Consider the following 23,003-nt stretch of genomic DNA (forward strand, 5'->3'; position numbering starts at 1 on the left):
ATAGATATTTAGGAATAGGTTTATTTTGTGTTTTTTGGCCCCCGAACTTTGAAGTCATTCCTTCCCTTTTTTCATGTATATAGTTCCATTTTAATACAGCTTTGTCATTACTTTGCTTGGATAGGATAGGATTAGGTTTCATTTGTGACTTTATTTTCTCTTTTTTATTACCCGGCCTTTAAAGACATCCCTTCCCTGTTTTTCATGTATATAGCTATATTTAAATACAGGTTTTCCATGAATTCATTCCACGCTTTGTGCAGTCTATTTGTCTGTCTACATATTTTATGTTTTGAAGTTCTCACAGTGCATCTTTTCAATGTAAGTCATGTGTATTGTGGCCTGATTGTCTGTGTCATTATGATGCTGTGATCTTTGCTGATGGAGGGGTGCACCTGTGCCTGACATGTGGGGGTTTGGCCATCAGACAGCTTGAAGGTACACTGTTTGATTTTCATATTCCATCCGGTTGCAGGGGCACTGTGTTTTTGGTGTCAATGTATCAGTGTGGTTGGCATGGATGGTTCAGTAGTGTGTGTGATAGTGTACATACGGGTATGGTTGTGGTGATGTGTGGGTTTCTTATAATGGTTTTTCTTGACTCTCATTGGGGATGGATTGCCACCTGTTCATGTGCATTTCCACACGTTCCACAAGTTTACGTGGTGTCTAGTATTTGGTGTCATCTGTATTGCCTCTGCACATTTGCTACTGGAGGTGGGGTTTCTTTTGCATTGTTTTCATTTCAGGTCCACTGTAGTTCATGTGTCCCCTTGGCGCATGCATGGGATTTTATATGTGCCCACACTCTATTTACTGTAGTGTGTATTTTTCATTGTAGAGGTCGGAAGTGGGCTCACTGTAGATGGGTAGCCTGGACACATCACTTGTGGATTTGACATTTCATTGATACGTCACTCCCATGTCATGCTCACACACCAACCGACATCTGCAGTGATGCACTGCCTTCTCTCATGTCATGCACCATCTCTGCCATTGGAATGCTTATGGGTCCCATGTTTGCTGTTTCTATGTGGTAGCACACATTCCCTGTCTGACTGGGTCACGCTCTCTCTGACTGGCTTCCCATCACCCATGCACTGGCCTGTCATGTTTTCGTCCCTGACAGGGACTTTGCCATCCCTACTTCCTAGGATCCTTTTGCAAAAGTTGGAATGTGCCCAGTCATTCTTTGTGGATATGCTCAATCTATGATTCTGTGTAGTTTTGTCCTCAACAGGCATTTACTTGCTGTGCTTTGGGGCCTTTGCAATAACACATGGCCAATATGCGCATGCCACTTTGCATTGCATTTACATGTCACATGTACATGCGGTAGCAACAGTGTAGGTGGTGCAACAGTGTGCTGTCCAGTTGAGGTGCAGCAGATTCAGTTTGACAGGGAGTGACAGGAGATGCTCCGGTTCTCGATTCAACAACCGTGCTACCAGTTGATTGTGTTGGCGGAGGACATGTGGCAGGTCTGCTTCATGATGAAGGTAGACCAAAGAGGTTAAGTTGCAGCTACACATTGTACTGGTCAGGTGGCAGACTGTCAGGGTGCTTTCTGGGGTATTGGCAGAGGGGAGTGGGCTGGTGGGTGGTGTCAGGAATTAAGGGGGCTGCCTGGGGATTTGGCAGAGCTGAGGGGGGCTGGTTGGTGGTGTTGGAAATTGAGGGGACTGTCTAGAGCTAGTGACGATGGTCAGGGGTGTGTGGGGAGGGTGTGTACTGCCAGGGGGATGCCTGGGGTGTTGGTGGAGATGAAAGGGGCTGGTGGGTGGTTTCAGGAATTGTGGGGACTGTCTGGGGTATTTGTGGAGGTGAGGGGGATTATGGGTGGTGTCAGGACTTGATGGGGCTGCTTGGGAATAGTGGTGGAGGTGAGTGGGGCTTGTGGGTGGTGTCAGGATTTAAGGTGGCTGCTTGGGGTTAGAGGTGGAGGTCAGGGGTGTGTTGGGAGGGAGTTTACTGTCAGGGGGATGCCTGGGGTATTAGCAAGGGTGAGGGTGGCTGGTGAGTGGTTTCGGGCCCTTGAAAGGGCAGCCTGGGGGTAGTTGTGGATGTCAGGGTGTGTGGGAATAGGGTGTACTGTCAGGGGCATGCCTGGGGTATTGGCGGAGGAGAGGGGGGATAGTGGGTGGTGTCAGGACTTGATGGGGCTGCATGGGGATAGTGGCAAAGGTGAGGTGGCTAGTGGCTGGTGTCAGGGCTTGAGGGGGCTGCTATGACTTAGGGGTATATGACAGCATTTTCTGTGCCTTGGGAGTAGGGGGAACAGTTCACAGTTTTGCCAAGGTATAACTGTGACTTATGGGGGACTGCATGCAGCTTTGCAGGGGTGCAGCAGTTACTTATGTGGTACCACGCAAATTCTCGCAGGGCTGAACCCGTGATTTATGGGATCACGCACAGTTTCACCAGGGTGCAGCCGTTACTTAGGGGGACCATGCCCAGTTTCAGAGGAGTGCTGGATGGTGGGACAGATGTGGATGCGAAGGTTTGCACAAAGGTTGATCTTTGACAATGGATTTGGTTTGCGTGGGGATGTGTTGCGGGCGGTCCTTGCACAACTCAGTTTTCTTTGCGGGTCGGGTTACTTTGCGCTTTGGAATCCATGAATACGCAGTGCGTGCAAAGGGTCTTTTGTGCACAGTTGCGCGCCAAGTTGGTTTGCGTGCAGAGTACTTTGCGCGGTCTATGCATTTAGTCTATAAATCGGGACCTTAGAAGGCTTAATCCATTAAAAAAATGGGACAGGGAATTTTTGCTGCAGCATATTTTGTCGAAGGTAGAATTCATCAAATTTCTTACCACGCATTTTGCTGCAAATGTATGTGGCGGTGGGGTTAGGTCAGTAATTAATGTAGAGCGGTTAAGTGCGGCTTCCAGGTGGACTCCCCCTGCATATTTGTGTGGCAAAATCGTTCAGTCAAAATATAAATTTGAAGAATTCTACTGTGAATAAATTCGACAAAATCACTGAACCTAAATAAATGACTGCACTTCAAATCACTTTTACAAAAGACAATGGACAGGTAATAAGCTAAAGGAACTATAGAAAATGTCAGTTGGATTGCTGAGATAGGAATCTTTGAGTGATAGCTATACAACCAATGCACTGGACTCAACACCACAATCATATCCAATCACCTCCGTTCTGAAATGGTGGTATGTGACACATTGATGCAGAAATTTCAAAATGAAAATCATGAAGAAATCTTTATAATTCTTCTTCATAAAAAATATATTGCTGAAGAGAGTGTATGCCAAATTTACAAAATCTCTTGGTGAACCATATGTGTTTGTATGACCACAAATGGAATGGGAAAAAAGCCTTTGTTCTGAGCTGAAGTTGAACTATGTCTAAACACCAAGGTTCACTTGAAATAAGCAACTCATTTGTATTAAGAAAAATGTATTATGCCACTGATCATATCAATGAAGGAAGAAATAACTAGGCACTTACTTTCCAATTTGGCTATATGATCTGAAGCTGACACCTGAGGAAAAGGATTTAGTGTGGTAGAGGTGTAGGGAGCTTTTTTCTTCGAACATTGGGACAAAGATTCCTGGATTCACAGGGATCCAGGGGCAGCAGGTGAATGGGCCCGATATCTGCCAACCCTAGTAGAAAACTCTGTATGAAGCAATTTGATAAGCAGTGATTGTGCTTTGTCCCTTCTCCAGACAACATTGCGTTGGCTTCCACCATTTATTGCGAACCTACTATACTAACTAGTTTTGAGTTGACCTTCTTTAATATCCTTTTTTTTTCTTTCTGGGATAAGAGAGTATTGTCATCACCCACAGAGCAAAGGCCTCTATATCCAGTGGTTGCTCTGTGGCTCTCGCATCTTCTGCTTGAACGCACATATTTAGGATGGGTCCAGTATTGCTCAGTAACCTATCCAAAAACATGCCCATACCCTAAATACCTTTAGAAATACTTTTCCATACCTGGAAAAGAAAATACAAAGTTTGTGGGTCACCATTAGGGGTATTATGTGGGTTGCTTTGCAATGACAGGTGAGAGTCGTCTGCTTTCAGTCTTTTTCTGGTGCTAAATACATCCACATGTGGAAGGGGAATCACTCTCCTAAATTAGAAATTAGGGTGCAACAAATTCTTTGGACCAAACATCATGTCACCCATGTGATCAACTACCTTGGAGGTGGTAGGTATGGGTTCATTTATGTCTGCATTATGGCATAGGCGTAGGGGATCAGGATTATGAGTTGATGGCAATAAATCTGGTGAGATCACTGTGTTCGACAATCTGCTCTATTCTTTCCTGTGTGATGAGTCCAGGGCTTTGTCCATTTGAGTTCGTATTTCATTTCTCCTCCCACTTACCTCTCAGAAATGCTACCTGGGATGTTTCAGGTCTTGGGTGTGTGGTCAATCATTCCATGAATGTACACTATATGTAGGTGCTTTCAATGTGGCCGTTTTAGGAGTGCTGGCAGTGATCGTAGAGGGGGCTAGTGTGGATGGCGTGAAATACTGCATTAGAAGTCATCACTGTCCCTCCTCTGGACCTTGCTTGTTGATACAGTGGATATTGTTAATGGACTTCAATTCAACACTCCAACTAAGTCAATGCCTGGTCTGGGATGCCCCAAGGGAAGCCCTTCTTTATATATTTTTATGACAAGTTATAATCTGGATGATAAACCCTTATATAACACCCCTCTCTTTAAATCCCCCTGACCTCACTGAGCCAAGAAGTAGGTTTGTTTTGCAAATTAACATATTTATTGAAAAATTAAACAAGATATATATATCACACTTTTATAATAAATTAATATTTGATATCACACTTAAGAATATGACAGTGATCAACAATGGATAATATTACAATTGTGTGCTTATTTAATTACTTAGGAGATGGTATAGAGAGGATAAGGTAGCTGAGAATGCTTTTATGGATTCAAGGAAATGGTGGAAAAGAATGCAACACAGGAATAACCTTGATATGATTTCAACAAAAGACAATGTAATCACTTTTCCCCCTTTTGGCAATTCACCCCCCCCCTTATGCAATATAAAAAGATGGAAAGGAGAGCACACAGTTCTCAGGAATACCATCAAATGCAATACTAATTCAGTTCCCCCCCTAGCAAGCTTAGAGCACAGGGATGATTTTAAAACACAGGCAAAAATACTTTAAATGTGATTTGCAAAGAAGTGAAAATATGCTAAAAATGATTTTAATTCCCTATAGGAGATTCAGGGTAGGTGACAGCTACTTTGATTGGTTCAGGCCAACATTACCAATTATTCCTGAGGGATTATTAGGTTGAAACGAATCTCAGCAATGCAAGCAAAAGACAGCGATTTTTGACAGGTGGTGAAATGAGCTAGTTGCAATTCGCGGCACTTTTTCCGAATGCGTCGAGCGCGATTACGGAAAAACTATAAGGAGTAGAGAATTTTGTGGAGGTAGATTTTCAGAAATGAAGTAGTGATTCAGAATGGCAAATGACACTTTCACAGGTTTAAAGTCAGAGAATAGACACGATTTCTATGATGCAGTTCTGGATAGGTTTACATGGTTTCAATCAGATTATTTTAGACTAAGAGATTGGTTCTGGCACAGTTTTCAGGATACTCACTCCTAGTCTTGGAAGGAATGGGCCTCCGTCACAGATCTGGTCAACAGGTTTAGCTGAGATTCTCTCGCCACGGACGTCTCTGGTACCGGTTCTGCTCACAGCGATCTGGGTCAGCTCTGCTCTGCTGGTCTGGATCTCTGGTTCCGGCAAAAGTTCTTGGCACTGCATACAGCTCTGCTTTCTGGGTGTTTCCGGCACAAGGTTCTAGGCCAGAATCAAATAGCTCGCCCGGCTGTTGAATAGTTTGGTTAGGTTGCTGGATTCTGAGGCCTGCTGAGAAGGATTCAGCTTTTGGACTAGGCCTCTCTGCTGCAAGTTCTGAAATCTGGAGTCTGGTTTTCTAAGTTCTGGTTCTGGAGTCTTCTGGATATTGTCTGGTCCGGCAGAGTGCTTCGCAAGAATTCAGGTGAAGTGGAAAAATAAGTGTCCCTTCCTGGGTCTTAGTGGCTCTTTTTATTTCTTTTGAAAGTGGGTGAGGAGGCTGACTTTCTATGCCCCACCCTCTCATGATCCTGATAGGCTAGAGAATTCTCTGTGCTCTCACTGGGGAACTAAGTAGTGAGTCAGGATGAGTCAGAGTGATGCTAATTTTATGGCTGGCTGAAGTCCCACCCCTTGGCATTTACTTAGAAAAACAATTTTTCATAACCACACATGCTTCCCAGATACACAAGTTGTTGAAACTACATGTACACATTGCAGATGAATTAAAGTACATTCTTGCCCAACTCTGATCTTCCTAAGAGCTTGGGTTCAGAAATGACAACTTATTTTCATTTTTGATTGGTTTTCCAATATTGGACTTTTACATGAATTTACACAGAGGTACACCCCCCTTCTGGGCATATTACAGTAATTTACTAGGTCTCTAGCATAAGCACAGTGTTTGCAATATTAATAAATAGCGGGGTTCGGTCCCAAAACATCGTACGGAATTGAGTTTAGACTCAAATTGTAGGTACATTTTTTCATATTAAGGATCTCCAAATTGTACATTTCTGTCATCTGGTTACAATTAGTTATCAGTGTTCTTATAAAACATATATTTGCCTTCAATTCAATTCACAAAAGTGTCTGGGTCCATCCCCAGAAACTTGGTGAGTCAGAGATCACATGTCCTTCCTTCCAGGCAGAGCACTGTTTACAGATACACATCAAATCAGCATATTCTATTCAATTGAAAGAGTCTATTGTGTTGTTTCCTGCAGGCTGCAGGGAAGTTCCCTCCTTCCCAATCAAGAGGGCCATGTGATATCCTGGGCTGTTGCTGGGAATGCGAGGTGTTAAGACTTCCCATGAACAGAATGCCTCTTGAACTGTTAATTGAATCAGGCTGCCTTTTTGTGAGGGCCTGAGAACAGGAGGGGTTGAGAATTCTCATTAATCTGCAAGCCTTTGAAGTCACAGCTAGCTCAGGATCCTTTTGCAACTCCTGAAATACAGTTCTCCTATCATAGTTTAGATCGCTAGCGCTGGTTAGTGTCCAATGCCGGTACTGCACCTATTTTTGGAAGCTGTCTTGAATTAATACATTTAAAAAAGAAAGGATTTTACTTGATAGTATATGATCCTTGCTTGACATGGCACTGATGTGGATCTGCAGTAGAGTAAAGTAGAACACTCAACCAGAGTTGGATTTTTGTTTGGTGGTTTTGTGCCCATGATCTCAGCAATTTTTTGACATTAATAAAAACCGATTTTGAACAGAACCATCTTTCTTTGCACGGGTGGGTGGCAGGTCAGGCAACCATTTTGGTGTGCGCAAAACTGCGCGTTTTTCCTGGATTCTGGCGCAAATGTGGGCTTTTCCGCCATCTTGGATTTTCTAAGCCCACAGCACCAAATGTTGTGCAATAGTTCAAACGTGGGTCAAGACACCCAACAAGCACCCCCGTCCGACTGCACTTTGATTTCGAGTCGAGGGGGAGTCGGGTGCAAAGGATGTTTTGATCCATGCGCTGGGAGGTCCGCATCATCTTCTTCTGATTCCGCAGATGGCACAGTTCAGCATCTTTTCCTCCATCAGGGTGGATCGATCGGTGCTCCTCGCTGGTCCTAATGGGAGTTTCGGGCAGTACCCCGGGCCCCTCGGATCTCTGCTCCCGGTCCCCGGATCGTCCTCCTTGGCCTGTCTCCAAGTTTTGTCTCTCCTAGGACAACAAAGCAAAGCGGCAATACCTATATGTAGACATTTCTCCCCCACTATTGATATAGTGGGGCGGCATATACATTTTATAAATCAAGAGACATTTGCATTCTTATTTTAAAAACAAGATATATTCCGGAGACATTTGCATTCTTGTTACTATATTTTTGATATGTGGAATGTTTTAGGGTTGGAGTTTTTATTGATCTGGAGCGGCCCCCTCTGGGATTCCAGAGGATTCCTCCAGTTGTAGCAGAGTGTGCCTGGGATGGCAACACTTTAGCTGATTAATATGGACCCACTTATCTTCCCCCTCTGCCGAACTACCTTTGGGGATGTGGATCTTGTAGGCGACTGGGGAGATCTTGTTTACAATTTCAAAAGGTCCCTTCCATGTAGGCAGAAATTTTCGCTGTTTGGCCTGGTTCCTCTGGAAATTGTATAGATAGACCCGGTCTCCCACATTGTATTCTTTCATGGTAGTCTTCAGGTAATAGTGAGTTTTCTTACTCTCGGCTGATCTTTCTAGATTCCGCTGAGCATAGGCAAAATCATGTTGGAGTTGTTTCCTTAAATTCTCAACGTATTCGTGAGTTGTAGAGGCATTTATTAATGTCTGCTCTTGGGTCCTGTAGAGCAAATGCTGGGGAAGCACCATCTTGCGTCGAGTCATCAGCTCAAACGGTGACATTTTAGTTGCAGATGAAGGGGTAGATCTGATGGCCATTAGGACCAGAGGTAATCGGATATCCCAACTTGGCCCAGAATCTGACACAAACTTTTTTAAGATGCTCACAATGGTTCTGTTGTATCTCTCTACTGCACCAGAAGAGGCTGGCCGGTAAGCAATATGTAGCTTCCTTTTAACCCCCAGTATCTCCCATATCTTAATCATTACTTTGCTGGTAAAATGGCTACCTCTGTCTGACTCAATCCTTTGGGATAGACCGAAAACGCGAAAACATGTGGTTGATCATAAGGGCAGCTGCTGTTTCTGCCTTGCAGTTTGGGGCCGGGAGACATTCCACCCATTTAGTAAATAAGCATGTCACCATCAACTTGTACTTATTTCCCCTAGAGGAGTGAATCACGGGGCCTAGGAAGTCGACTTGCAAATCTGACCATGGCAGTGTCATCCCCCTCTTTTGGAGAGGCGCACGGTGTGTGAGGGATGTTGGCTGAAATTGTGCACACACAAGACACCCCTTCAAGTATTGGTTGAGGTCCTGCCCCATGTGTGGCCAGTATGCAACCTCTCTTAAAATCTCAAGTGTTGTATGAAACCCCCTATGACCGGCAGTGGCCACATCATGGGCGTGACTTAACATCAGGCTTCGGAATGAGGTAGGGACCACCCACTGATCATGGCCCGCTTGTGATTTCCTTATCAGCAAACCGTCTTGGATTCAGAACATTTTTGGACATTTCATCAACACTCTAAGGTCCTCTTTCCCAATGTAATCGGTATCCGTCAGGGGAAAGTTCTCAGGGTCCTCAATGTGTTGGTAAAACTTACCAATTATTGGATCCCCCTTCTGAGCCGTAATCAAATCAGCATCTGGGGTCTCCTTACTCCATTGTGCAGTTGAAAGATCATTGTGAGCATTTGTCTGGGACCTAGTGATAGCAGTGACCTGGATTTCCCCCAACAGGAACTCAATCTCTATTAGATCCCCTCGGATGGCCCCGGTTTTGGCCAGCTGATCAGCTAAGTCATTTCCAGTTTTGTCTGGTCCCTCTACTTTGGAATGACCCTTGGTCTTCTTCCAGTAGATGGTCATCCCATTCGAGGTGACCAGATCATCAACATTTTAGATTAACTTCCCATGTTTCAAGGGTTTTTTATTAGCACATAACATGCCTCTGGTTTTCCAATTAACCAGGTGCTCCACGAACCCGTTCCGTACATAATCTGAATCTGTGATTATGACCAGTTTGTGGAGTTGATGTTGGACAGCAGTGAGGATGGCTTGATACACAGCCATCAACTCTGCCACCTGACTACTTCGGGGACCAATTTTGTATCCAGAGGAGGGTTCTGGGGACTCATTCACCCATGCATTCCCTACCCCGGCCACAAGTTCTTTTTCCCCGTTGTTGTCAACATGGTAAGAGCATCCGTCCACATAGACAGTGGGCATTCTCTCACACTTGTCTTCTTCGAAGACTTTGTGTGGGGAATTAAGGTATGCCTCCATGTTGTCTTTGATTTTTAGACTTTCGTCCTCGAGACAGTTTTCTCTGGCACAATCATGCAAGTCAGCCAGACCTTGCGTTAGGGGACTCTTCTTGTTTTGGCCATATCTGACCTCCACAGGAAAGCCTTGCATTGACAGATCCAGGAAGTAATTCGGGGATTACTCACATTTCCGGACCAGATTCTGTCACTTTGGAGATATTGCAGAGGCTGGTGTGGAGTCTCCACTATGATGTGTTCCCCCTGGATAAACGGGCGGTAATTCTTCAATGCCCACACCGTTGCCAGGAATGCCTTCTCACAATCGTTGAATTTTTCCTCCACAGAGGATAAAGTTTTACACACATAGGAGATTACTTTATTGAGCTTGTCATGCTTTTGATATAATACTGCAGTCAAGCATGTATTAGAGAACCCTGTCTCCAAGAAAAACTCCTTGTTTCTGACAGGGTAAGCTAGGCAGGGCGCTTGTGAGAGGCTTCTTTTAAGCTGTATTACTGCCTCGGATTGTTATGGACCCCATTCCCACTTGACCCCCCCTTCAAGAGATGAATCAGGGGTCTAGTGATCTCTGCATAGCCCTCAATGAACTTTCTGCTGTAATTAGTCAGTCCAAGGAGGATCCTTAGTTCCCGCAGAGTTGTGGGTCTTTCAGTTTCTGAAGTGCTTCCACTTTCTTTTCCTGGGGACAGAGACCCTGAGGAGTAATCTCATGCCCCAAGAAATTAACACGGGTTCTACACCACTGTGCTTTCTGAAAGGAAAGTTTTGCTCCGGCGGCCCTCAACTGTGTCAGAACATAACGGATCTCCGCTATGTGTTCCTCCACAGATGAACTTTTGATGAGGCCATCATCTACATAAGCCAGGTTACCCCTTGCAACCAGGTCGGGCATGGCCTTTTGTAGGAAAATGTTGAATTCATTGCCGGAGTTGAGGTATCCGAAGGGAATCCGGTCCATGTGTACTGCTGGCCCCCAAAGGTAAAAGCCAGTTTGTATTGGTCCTCCCTACTGACAGGCACAGTCCAGTATCCATTGGTCAGGTCTATTGCAGTGAATACCTGTGACCCCTGGATCTGGGCCAGCCCTTGGTCAATGTAGGGAAGAGGCCATCGTGAAGTATGGACCCGTTTGTTGAGCTCCCTAAGGTCGGCGCAGAGTCTCCACTGGCCGTTTGGCTTCAATATTCCCAGCACCGGATTATTGAAGGTGCTGTGTACTGGACGGATTATTCCCCAGGACTCAAGGTTCTTAATTATTTCAGTAAGGGACTCCATGGATGCGAGAGGCAAGCGATATTGCTTCACAAACACTGGAGTCATGCCAGGGTCCGTGAGAATTGTTGTTGTGTGGATGTCGGTGCGACCACAGTCATATGAGTCTACCGCAAAGAGATCTTGGAAATCCAAGAAAACTTGTTTCAACTTTTGCTTCTGTTCCAGAGTCACACAGGCATCAGCTAGGTTGACTCTCTCTTCCACCATCTGCCTGAAGCCTGGAAAGACTTCTGGTTTTGCTATCTCAGCGGCCTCCTCCAGCTGGGTGGAGAAGTCCCTGGTCAGACTGCTGATTTGGACTGGAGGCTTCAGGTGGGAAAGGCAGCCCTCATGGACCTGGAAAATCACCTCATCCCTTCTGAAGTCACAAGTCACATCTTCCTTACCAAAAGGGCAGGAAGTGTACACCAGGAAGTTCCCCCCATGCCGGGTAAAGATCCTGTTTGGTGTTGTATTGTCATCACTGTCACTGTCAAAACAGTCCTTGGGGATTGGTCCTAACAGTTCATTTCCTAAATCAATGGATAAATGTCTGTCATCAACCGCCATTACAATAATGGTGCCTGCGGCTAGAGTAATAATCTTTAAGTCGCTGTTATCCACCTCTATTGGAATGGTGTCATGTTCTATGTTGACTAATGGCGTTGGGTTTACCCCCAACCCTTGCTGTTGGAGAGAAGCATTTAGATGAATATAAGCATCAGGGTTTTTCAATTTTTGTCCTCTTTTAACTTTGACTTCCAGGGATAATTGTCGGGTCCTTTCTGGGATGGTGACTTCCTCTTTAACCTGAATTTAAACTGCATAAGGTAAAAATTGAGCTGACCTAAATGCTTTTTCTGGATCATCAAGGCCCATGGGATTATCCGCTAATCGGGACCACGCTTTGAAGTTAATTAGGTCCAAACTAATGGCAAAGCAATTGAGAATGTCACTGCCTAAGTAAAAGGCGGCAGTGACGTCTCGCACGACCCAACAATTATGGACTATGCTCTTGTGACCAATGGAGATTTTGAGCATACACCTGCTTGGCAGGAGATGTTTGGAATTGGGTGTTTCCAGATCCATTTCCCATTTGTTTATCTGTTTGAATGTGGGAATGGCTGGATCTTTTGGGAGTTGGCGGAACATGGCTTCGCTTATGAAGCTCTTACCGTTGTTCACACACACTCGGGCGAGAACAGAGTCCTTCCCATCATTTCACTGAACAGGGATGAACAACTGCTCTCCAATTTGCTGAATATCAGCCAGGCTCTGAGCTGATTTCACATCTTTCTGGACTATTGGAGTGGGGATGTCTGATTGTGGATTAATAAAGAATTTCAGAGTGTTTCCTTCCAGTGTGGAATACCACCTTAAACTGGAAGGAAGGCTGATTTTCAGAAATAGAGAGGACCCCCCATCACCAGTCTGTTGTCCTACTGCTATTACTGTCACGTCTGGAATTTGGTTGTTCTGGAAGTGAAATTCTACTTGGTCAGATTTTTGTTCAACCTTGTGGGAGGTGCCGTTTAAACTAACATGGTTGACGCTCTGTTTTAATTTTATTGGTTGGCTAGTCTGGGTCCAGAGGACCTTGTTTACGCAATCTATTATGGGTTAAAACCTTCTCAGGAGGTCATTCCCTAGTAAACAAGGGGTGCCCTCTGGAGTCACTACTATGACCGGGTGTTTCAACTTGTGTCGCCCAATTTTGATGTCCAAATCTGCAGTCCCCTCGACGGGAATTTCCTTCCCGTCAAAGTTCTGGCGTTGTCCAGGAAGAGAGGTGAGAGGAATTTGGTAATTATCCCCCCTTCATGCATTTAGTTCATCAAAGGCCCTTTTGGACAGAAGGGTAGCTTGGGATCCAGTGTCCACCAGTGCTAACATTGTACCCTGCCCCTGTACTTGTACCGGGGCATAGTATCTTCCCTCCTTCTCCTCAAGGGGGCACAGATAATACACATTTTTGGACAACTGGTGGGCTAATTTTCTGGTTTTGAACATTGAGAGAGAAGAGATTTGGGCAGAGTTCGGCAGGGAGTTTTGGGAATCTGCAAGAAAAAGTTGGCAATTGGATATTGGTGCGGTTTTGGGTTCCCCTGGTTCCGATTCTGGGCTGCCCCCCCCTTTTTGGAGGCAGTCACCAGGATGGGTTTGAAACAGGGGTTTTCGGTATTGTTGGTTCAGGGATAGAATGATGGGCGGCGACAGCTCAATCCCCACATCTAACCAGTCTATGGATGCGGTTTTGGGTTCCCCTGGTTCTGGTTCTGGGCCGCCCCCCCTTTTTGGAGGCAGTCACCAGGATGGGTTTGAACCAGGGGTTTTCGGTATTGTTGGTTCTGGGATAGAATGATGGAATGCGACAGCTCAATCCCCACATCTACCCAGTCTGGGTTGGAATCCCTTGGGACCCATTTTTCCTTGGGAGGAGTTCCCCCATCTCTGAAGGAGAAGATCCTTTTCCCAGGATCCTCTGAGGATCCCTCTCCCTCAAATTGGAAGACCTGTACCTCCTCCACAAAATGGGTCTGTTTGGGTCCTTTGTTTCTCCTACCTCCTCTCTGCTCCTTGGGTGGCAGACTTTCAAGGGTAGGAGATTTTGTTTCCGGTTCTTGGGTTTCCAGGGGCTGTTTACAAGTGGGGAAGGAAGCTTCCTCCAAGGCTTTAGAGCCCCCTTCCCCTTGTGCCTCCTCCCTGGGAACCGGTGGGTTATCAGGGTGCTGCCCCTGTCATTGTTCTGGAGCACCAGGTCCAGAGTTTGGGGCATTCTGCGCTGGCATGCTCATCTGAGGGTTCTGTTGCGCCCTCAGCATGTGACCCAGATCCCGTGCCATATTTTGAACCTGGCGCTCTAACTGTGAAACCCGCTCAGGCTGATACAGGGTTCTATTTTCTCCCCTGGGCTGATCCCGGGAAGGGTAGCTATCCCTTCTCTGGTAGTACCCCGGGTTGGGAAGATTTGGGTACCCCTCCACTCTTGGCCTCCCCTCTCCCAGATTAGGTGGTCTGGGCTCAGGGAATTGGGGAAAGAAGGATGGATGATTTTGGGGCTGGAAATTGGGTGGATACCTGGGAAAAAAATTCTGCCCAGGGTTTGGTGAATTTCTGCCCTCCGGTGGGAAGTTAGGAGGGAAGTTCCCGGGGTTGGGTGCCTGGTTGGATCCCCCCCCTTGGGCTGGAGGGGTCCACACATACCCCAGGATGGGTCGGTTTCCCTTGTAGCGGGGACTAACATAGTCAGGGGAGCGAGGGACCCCATTTGTGGGACTACCTCCTTGACTCCCTGTCTGTGACTGGCCCGAGGGCCTTCTGGGCTGAGAATTATTCGGTGCAGGCAGGTTTTTAGGCCCCCCATCTCCAAATCTAAAATGGGGGCAACCTTTACCTCTGCCACCTTGGCAGCAGCAGGGGTGCTGGTCGGTTTGGGACTTTTCAGGGCGTTGTTTTTATTTTCTATGGGCTTCTGCACCTCATAGATCCAGGTGGCCTGTTCAAAGACCCAGTCTAGTGTCATTTTCTCATGAAAATCTCTCACTAGCTGGGTCATGATGTATTTGGGCAAGGCATGGAAGAACGTATCCACAAACTCTTTACTGTCCGTGCACACCCTTCTGGTAGTCTGCGCAAAGGCACGCTTCAATTCCTGCACACATTCTTGTGGGGCCTGATCCTCCCCACATTGCAAATTGTAGGCTGCCTTGCAAGCCTCTTGGGGATTCCGGTGAACAGAAAAATGTTTCAAGATGGCCGCCCTATATGTGGACCATCTTGAATGGTTTTGGTCCTCCAGTCCCGCAAAGAAACTGGAGTATTCTGGGGAGAATGACCACTTTACATATTGAATGCAGCTACTGCTGTCTTTCAAATGGAAAGTCTCCATCATTTGCTCATAAAGTTCCAAGTGTTCCCAAACAGAATACTTGGCGTTCCTGTGATAAGGGGTGATGACACTCCTTATTGCCTTAATCTGTTTTAAGGGGTCCTTAAGCAAGGCCCCTTTTGCCTTATTGGCCTTTTTGGTTCGGGTAACCCTGGTCCATTCATCCTCTGACTCAGAAGCACTGCTCCCAGAGGTGGCCGTCTGATCTTCCAGGTTTTCCCGGATTCTGCGAGCCTGGGAATGGCTGGCAGAATGTGGGGACCTGGTCTCCTGTGTCCTGTGACGCTCAGAGGAGTCTTCAGATTCCTCCTTGCTGCCAGGATTTGATGAGTACCCCCCCACTGACCTAACTGGGAGGAGGTTTTCAGGATGCCCTTAGTGGGCCTACTCTCCTGGGGTTCCCCACTAAATTGCACTGTACTTAGGTGCCCATACCCGGATGCCCACCCATCCATTCCTGGGTGGTACTGGCCTATGAGCCCCATACTTTTGGCTGGATGATAATCTGCCATCCCCGTGGCCCTGGGCTCATGTGCGCCATGGGACATGGGGGTGGCAGAGTCCAAGGACTGGGAGAGATGAAGGCCTCTGGTACTAGGGCTCCTGAGGTTATGCTCAGGTGTTTCCCTTTCCCAGCAAACCTCATCTCTATCAGCCCCTGCTCCTTGTTGCCATGCAAGAGCCTGTGCTTTCAGTTCCTCAGTTAAGGCCTTACTAGGCTCTTTCAGTCTCTCCTGCATGGCTACCTGTTGCTGGAGCCTATCATTGTCCTGGCAGTGAGCCTCATTCTCTCTCTGTGCTTCCTGGTTAGTCTTGGAGTACTAGGCCAGTCCTTGCTGCAGGCAGGTTACCTCCTGAGTCCCATCCCTACTGGCCTGCTCCTTTCTTGCCAGAGCATCTTCCACCCTCCTGGTGTGCTCTAACAAGTTCTTATGCTCTTTTTGTGATTTTCTTCACATTTTTCTTTTAATCGGCAGACTTCCTGGCCTAAGGTGTCCCTTTCCTGACTAAGAGCCTGCATCTGTGCCGCCAGGTCGTCCCTCTGCCTTTGAAAGGCACCAGCTCTCTGGCGCTCCTGATCAAACTCTGCCTGGGTATCCAGGTCTTTCAGAATCAGTTTGTTGCTCTCTGCCTTTTCCCTATCTAGTTGACTTTGCAGGGTGGCTACCTGCTCTGTGCATGCCCTGTTGAAGTCTAGTTGTTGCTCCACCTTTTTCAGGCTTTGTAGTAGGGAGTCCAAACCTTCTTGGTACTCCTTCTGCAAGGCCAGAAATCTGGTATCCTGGTCAGACTTTTCCTGTTGCAGGATACCCATATCCTCTTTTATTTTAATGATATACTGCCTACTATCATTTTCTGACTCCTGGCTCCTCTGCAGCCTCGGCTCGGAAGAGACCAGGTCAGATTGGGCCTTCTCTAATGCCATCAGTTGCCTATTTGCCAGATCTTGGCCTTCAGCACATTTGTCCTGTATGGCTCCCATATATACATATAAATATGCCGCTACCCTGGCAATCTTGGTGTGCTCATCCTTGGCCTTAGGGGCCATATATAGTTCACTCAGGGCCACATGTAAGGGACCCTGATCTCTACATTTATCTGACCCAGTTACAGTGACCTGTTGCGCGATTGCCTGCAACCACACATTTTGGTCCTGTTCAGTCCACTCACCTCTCACAAATAGTTTATGTAAGAGGTTCTCTCTAGCTATTTTGACACCTACCAAGGTCGTCATTCTGGAAATTGATTTCCTTCCTGACTTACAGAAGTTAGTATTTTATTTTGCAAAACAGACCGTCTCCTTAGAGCGTTCCTTTGAGGAGTGATTTTACAGTGTAATACAGCGTGGTGATCCAAAAGGATTTATGTATCCTATCAGTTAGCACTCTGTATCAAGCTGCACAAGTGTTAGATCTAATCCAGATGTCCTGGCTCGAGCCTCCACTCTGTTAATGGACTTCAATTCAGCACTCCAACTAAGTCAATGCCTGGTCTAGGATGCCCCAAGGAAAGCCCTTCTTTATATATTTTTATGACAAGTTATAATCTGGATGATAAACCCTTATATAACACCCCTCTCTTTGAATCCCCCTGACCTCACTGAGCCAAGAAGTAGGTTTGTTGTGCAAATTGACAGATTTATTGAAAAATTAAACAAGATATATATATCACACTTGTATAATAAATTAATATTTGATATCACACTTAAGAATATGACAGTGATCAACAATGGATAATATTACAATTGTACGCGTATTTAATTACTTAGGAGTTGGTATAGAGAAGATAAGGTAGCTGAGAATGCTTTTATGGATTCAAGGAAATGCAATGGTGGAAAAGAATGCAACACAGGAATAACCTTGATATGATTTCAACAAAAGACAATGTAATCACTTTTCCCCCTTTTGGCAATTCACCCCCTCCCCGCTTATGCAATATAAAAAGATGGAAAGGAGAGCACACAGTTCTCAGGAATACCATCAAATGCAATACCAATGCAGTTCCCCCCTAGCAAGCTTAGAGCACAGGGATGATTTTAAAACACAGGCAAAAATACTTTAAATGTGATTTGCAAAGAAGTGAAAATATGCTAAAAATGATTTTAATTCCCTATAGGAGATTCAGGGTAGGTGACAGCTACTTTGATTGGTTCAGGTCAACACTACCAATTATTCCTGAGGGATTAGGTTGAAACGAATCTCAGCAATGCAAGCAAAAGACAGCGATTTTTGACAGGTGGTGAAATGAGCTAGTTGCAATTCGCAGCACTTTTTCCGAGTGCGTCGAGCGCGATTATGGAAAAACTATAAGGAGTAGAACGTTTTGTGGAGGTAGATTTTCAGAAATAAAGTAGTGATTCAGAATGGTAAATGACACTTTCACAGGTTTAAAGTCAGAGAATAGACACGATTTCTATGATGCAGTTCTGGACATGTTAAAAGGGTTTGAATCAGATTATTTTAGACTAAGAGATTGGTTCTGGCACAGTTTTCAGGATAAAACAAAAATGCTGACAGTGGTGCACACCTGGTAACAATTGATATAGAAATTCAAATCATCATTATATGTACAGAAGAGCTGGTTTAAGAATTTAAAGGTGCGGGGGAGGAAAAAAGGCCTTGGCACAAAGCCTAAATCAGAAAAGAGAAAATAGAAGAGGACCCAAAAAGTGGGGCCCTCCCGTCCCCTGCACACTGTTTACTGATGCCACATAGGGCCTTCAAATATATGGATATAGATATATAACAGCAGTTTGTTAGTTGAGCATATAACAATTTATTTGGCAAAGAGGAAAACAAAATTTGCCAAAAGGCACATTCTGTTGTACAAAGTAATTCGTGACGTTTAACATATTAAAACAAATTGCGAAGAAGCAATAAATGATGGAGAGGTGATGCTGTCCAATTGTGGAGTGGCCGACGCGTTTCGAGGGTAACCTCTTCTTCATAAGGGCCCAATTGAACTGTTGACAACATTTCAAGGAGACAAAAAGTAAAATCTTTTATTTTATTTCCATAACAGTCAAGGACTGACTGACAAGCTGTACATAACTCGGGATGCTAGCGAGATGGTGAAGAGCAGAATACTGGAGATCTAGTATGGTGAAAAGAGTGAACTAACAGATCAAAGAGAAACACTCTATACTAATAGCTAAACACATAACAAAGGAGATGTATTGTGTGAGATCCACCTACATGGTGGGATCTAGAAAATGGCGTGATGAAGAGTCAGACAGATCGAGATAAGCCAAAAGCGGTAGTGGGTTCTAAATAGCAAGGACCACCCTTGAATAGTGAAAAAGCTGAGTCAATATGGGGAGCGTGTTTAAGAAAAAACCATACCCCTCCTGTGGACGGAGAAAGAATAACTCCAAAAGAGCGCTACTGAATAAAATAAATAATACTTAAAATAAACCGGAATTGGTTTTAAAGAATGCACTCACTCGAGTTGCGGGACGAGTAGCCAAGGCAACAGGGGCATCCGTGTGGTCAACAAGTATTCGAAACAATTATACGATGCAGGGCATCTGCAAAGAGACACGTACTGCTGGCACCTAAGTGGGGACATATACATTTCTGTTATACTGGAGAAAAATAAACCTGGGGTCTCCCAACCGGGCAAAGGGACCCAAGTAGCGGTAGCTTACCTGTACAGTGCGGGGAACACTGTTAGTGGAAACTGAAACCGGCAGGCAGTGGCTCCGCGCGGTCGTAACCTAGGTAACGAGCTGTGCTGGGGACACGCCGTCAGACGTAGAAAGGAAACTAAATAATAAACATAGAAAAGGGCATAGAAGCCGGTGAGTGAGGAATATGGAGGCCATCATGCAATGGCGCATAGTGCAAGCGTACTCATAGGGACTGACCAGAGATCAGGATAAATAAGAAAAGTAGAGTTAATATGTTCCATAATGAAACATAAGAATTCTGGTGTTCACCATCGCAACGCATTTTATAATTTTGGTTCTAATGGAACAGAAATTTGTGAATAGTACAATAATCGTTACAGTCATGATAGATAACACAAATGGTACATGCAGTTTACTCTTAATAGTCCAAAACAAATCATGTAGAGTCATGAGGCTACTCATTATATAGTGAGACAAGTATAATTCAATGGCAAGGGGATAAAAGATTGCGATGTAGCCTATTACTCATACAAGGTTCGAACGAATGGAGAGATGGTTCAATTGGTCATTCGTGAACAGGTGCAAACATTTAAGTGAATATAGGCAAGTCAAACATAGGAAAATACAGTTCCCTTGAAGAAAACATCAAAGTCACAACACTTGTAATGACAAAGAAAAAAAATTTTTTTTAAGGTCCGGGATACTGACACTTGTGTATAGTAGTTGGCGATGTAACATGTGAGTTTCACAATTCACTATAGAAAGCAACTCAAAGAGAATTCATCATTCAGACCCTTAGGTTGCAAAGTGTCAAGTGTGTGGATCCAGTACTTCTCTCGCTGTGACAACAGGGATTGGTAATTGCCACCTCTGTGTGGACGTTTGACAATTTCTATGACTTGAAATTTAATTTGTGCAATCGTATGTTGGAATTCGATGAAGTGCCTTGCCACTGGGGATCTGAGATTCTTACATCTGATGGTGGATTTGTGTTCTGACCATCTTTCTTTGACGGGTCTTGTGGTTTGTCCTATGTATAATTTACCACAGGGACATTTCAATGAGTAGATGACACCTGCGGAGAGGCAGGTGGAAAAGTCTCTGATTTTGAATTTCTTCCCAGTTTGTGGGTGAGATATCGTTTCACCTTTTATAACATTGTTACAGTTCGTACAGTTCAAGCAGGGAAAGGTACCCTTCTTTATGGTACTCAGTACAAGTTGTTTGTCTTTAGGAGGTCTTTCCGCTCTCACTAGTTTATCTTTGAGATTATGTCCACGTTTAAAGGCCATCATTGGTGCTTTGGGAAATAATTTCAGGAGAGAGGGATCATTGTGTAGTATGGTCCAATTTTTACGCAGAGTTTTGCTGATTTGGAAACTCTGTCGTGAGTACTTTGAAATGTAGAGTAGCGGTGTGGACTTATCCTTGACTTTAGGGATGCGTAGTTGTTCCTTCGTGAAGGTCTCTGATCTGTTGCGGGCTTCTCCTGTGATAGTATCTGGATACCCCCTAGATCCAAATCGTTCAACTAGAAATGAACATTCTGAGTCAAGGCCTGCTGGGTCTGAGATAATTCTCTTCAATCTTAACATTTGACTGAATGGTAGGCTTTTGAGCATGGGTTTAGGATGGAAACTGCTGAAATGTAAAAGATTATTCACGTCTGTTGGTTTATGGTACACCGTGGTGTCGATGTGACCCTCTTTGATCTGTAAGCTCACATCCAAAAAATGTAATGAAGGGTCCCCTACTTCCATTGTGAATTTGATTGTGTTGTTCACTGAATTCAGATGTTCCAAAAAAAGATCCAATTCATCTCGTGTACCACACCAGATACCGAAGATATCATCTATATAACGTTTCCAGGTCAAGATTTTAAATGACCAAAATGGGTGATCCAACACGTTTTCTTTTTCAAATTTATACATGTAGGTGTTAGCATAAACCGGAGCCATGGCCGACCCCATTGAAGTACCTGATGATTGTACATAGTATTGGCCCTGAAATCTAAAGTAACTGTTGTGAAGAATTATTTCCAGTAATTCCACAATAAATTCTTTGTTCCCTCTTATATGTTCATGATTCAACAGGAGCCAGAGTACAGCATCAACCCCTTCGATGTGGGGAATAGAGGTGTAAAGGCTGCATACATCCATACTAAAGAGAATGCAGCTAGTGTCCAGGGCTATGATTTCTTGTAGACAGTTGAGGAAGTCTGTAGTGTCCTTCAGGTAGGTTGGTATTTCCTGGATTAGAGGTTGAAGTAAACGATCCACATAGATGGCCAATGGGTCAAATATGCTATCAGTTCCCGCAACTATTGGTCTGATAAGGGTGGGGCAATCGTGATCATGGATTCATCCTACTACACACGGAGATGTCTGGAACTACTTAACGACACCGTTACTTACACAAAACTTGATAATGATCCACTACTTAGAATCAAAGCCATCATCCAGAAAGCTATTGACAATGCTTTGGAAAACAACTGGATTGATTCAAAAACAAGTCAGTTCCTTATAAACAAATATCCAATCACGCCTGTGTTCTATGGCTTACCAAAGGTTCATAAAGACAACATTAATCCGCCACTCAGACCAATAGTTGCGGGAACTGATAGCATATTTGACCCATTGGCCATCTATGTGGATCGTTTACTTCAACCTCTAATCCAGGAAATACCAACCTACCTGAAGGACACTACAGACTTCCTCAACTGTCTACAAGAAATCATAGCCCTGGACACTAGCTGCATTCTCTTTAGTATGGATGTATGCAGCCTTTACACCTCTATTCCCCACATCGAAGGGGTTGATGCTGTACTCTGGCTCCTGTTGAATCATGAACATATAAGAGGGAACAAAGAATTTATTGTGGAATTACTGGAAATAATTCTTCACAACAGTTACTTTAGATTTCAGGGCCAATACTATGTACAATCATCAGGTACTTCAATGGGGTCGGCCATGGCTCCGGTTTATGCTAACACCTACATGTATAAATTTGAAAAAGAAAACGTGTTGGATCACCCATTTTGGTCATTTAAAATCTTGACCTGGAAACGTTATATAGATGATATCTTCGGTATCTGGTGTGGTACACGAGATGAATTGGATCTTTTTTTGGAACATCTGAATTCAGTGAACAACACAATCAAATTCACAATGGAAGTAGGGGACCCTTCATTACATTTTTTGGATGTGAGCTTACAGATCAAAGAGGGTCACATCGACACCACGGTGTACCATAAACCAACAGACGTGAATAATCTTTTACATTTCAGCAGTTTCCATCCTAAACCCATGCTCAAAAGCCTACCATTCAGTCAAATGTTAAGATTGAAGAGAATTATCTCAGACCCAGCAGGCCTTGACTCAGAATGTTCATTTCTAGTTGAACGATTTGGATCTAGGGGGTATCCAGATACTATCACAGGAGAAGCCCGCAACAGATCAGAGACCTTCACGAAGGAACAACTACGCATCCCTAAAGTCAAGGATAAGTCCACACCGCTACTCTACATTTCAAAGTACTCACGACAGAGTTTCCAAATCAGCAAAACTCTGCGTAAAAATTGGACCATACTACACAATGATCCCTCTCTCCTGAAATTATTTCCCAAAGCACCAATGATGGCCTTTAAACGTGGACATAATCTCAAAGATAAACTAGTGAGAGCGGAAAGACCTCCTAAAGACAAACAACTTGTACTGAGTACCATAAAGAAGGGTACCTTTCCCTGCTTGAACTGTACGAACTGTAAC

General features: G+C 44.7%; 1 long non-coding RNA gene across 1 annotated transcript; it reads right to left on the reverse strand.

The window, feature by feature from the left end:
* Window positions 1-18,359: 18,359 nt before the first annotated feature.
* On the reverse strand, window positions 18,360-19,374 carry LOC138468165 (uncharacterized). The gene is made up of 3 exons (XR_011268217.1): window positions 19,255-19,374; window positions 19,051-19,161; window positions 18,360-18,570 (listed from the first exon to the last, which is right to left on the reverse strand). It is a non-coding gene; the product is annotated as an uncharacterized lncRNA (long non-coding RNA).
* Between the last annotated feature and the right edge of the window lie 3,629 nt (window positions 19,375-23,003).

The sequence above is a fragment of the Ambystoma mexicanum genome, chromosome 4q (genome assembly GCF_040938575.1).
Source record: "Ambystoma mexicanum isolate Mex_15411 chromosome 4q, UKY_AmexF1_1, whole genome shotgun sequence".
Taxonomy (NCBI): domain Eukaryota; kingdom Metazoa; phylum Chordata; class Amphibia; order Caudata; family Ambystomatidae; genus Ambystoma; species Ambystoma mexicanum.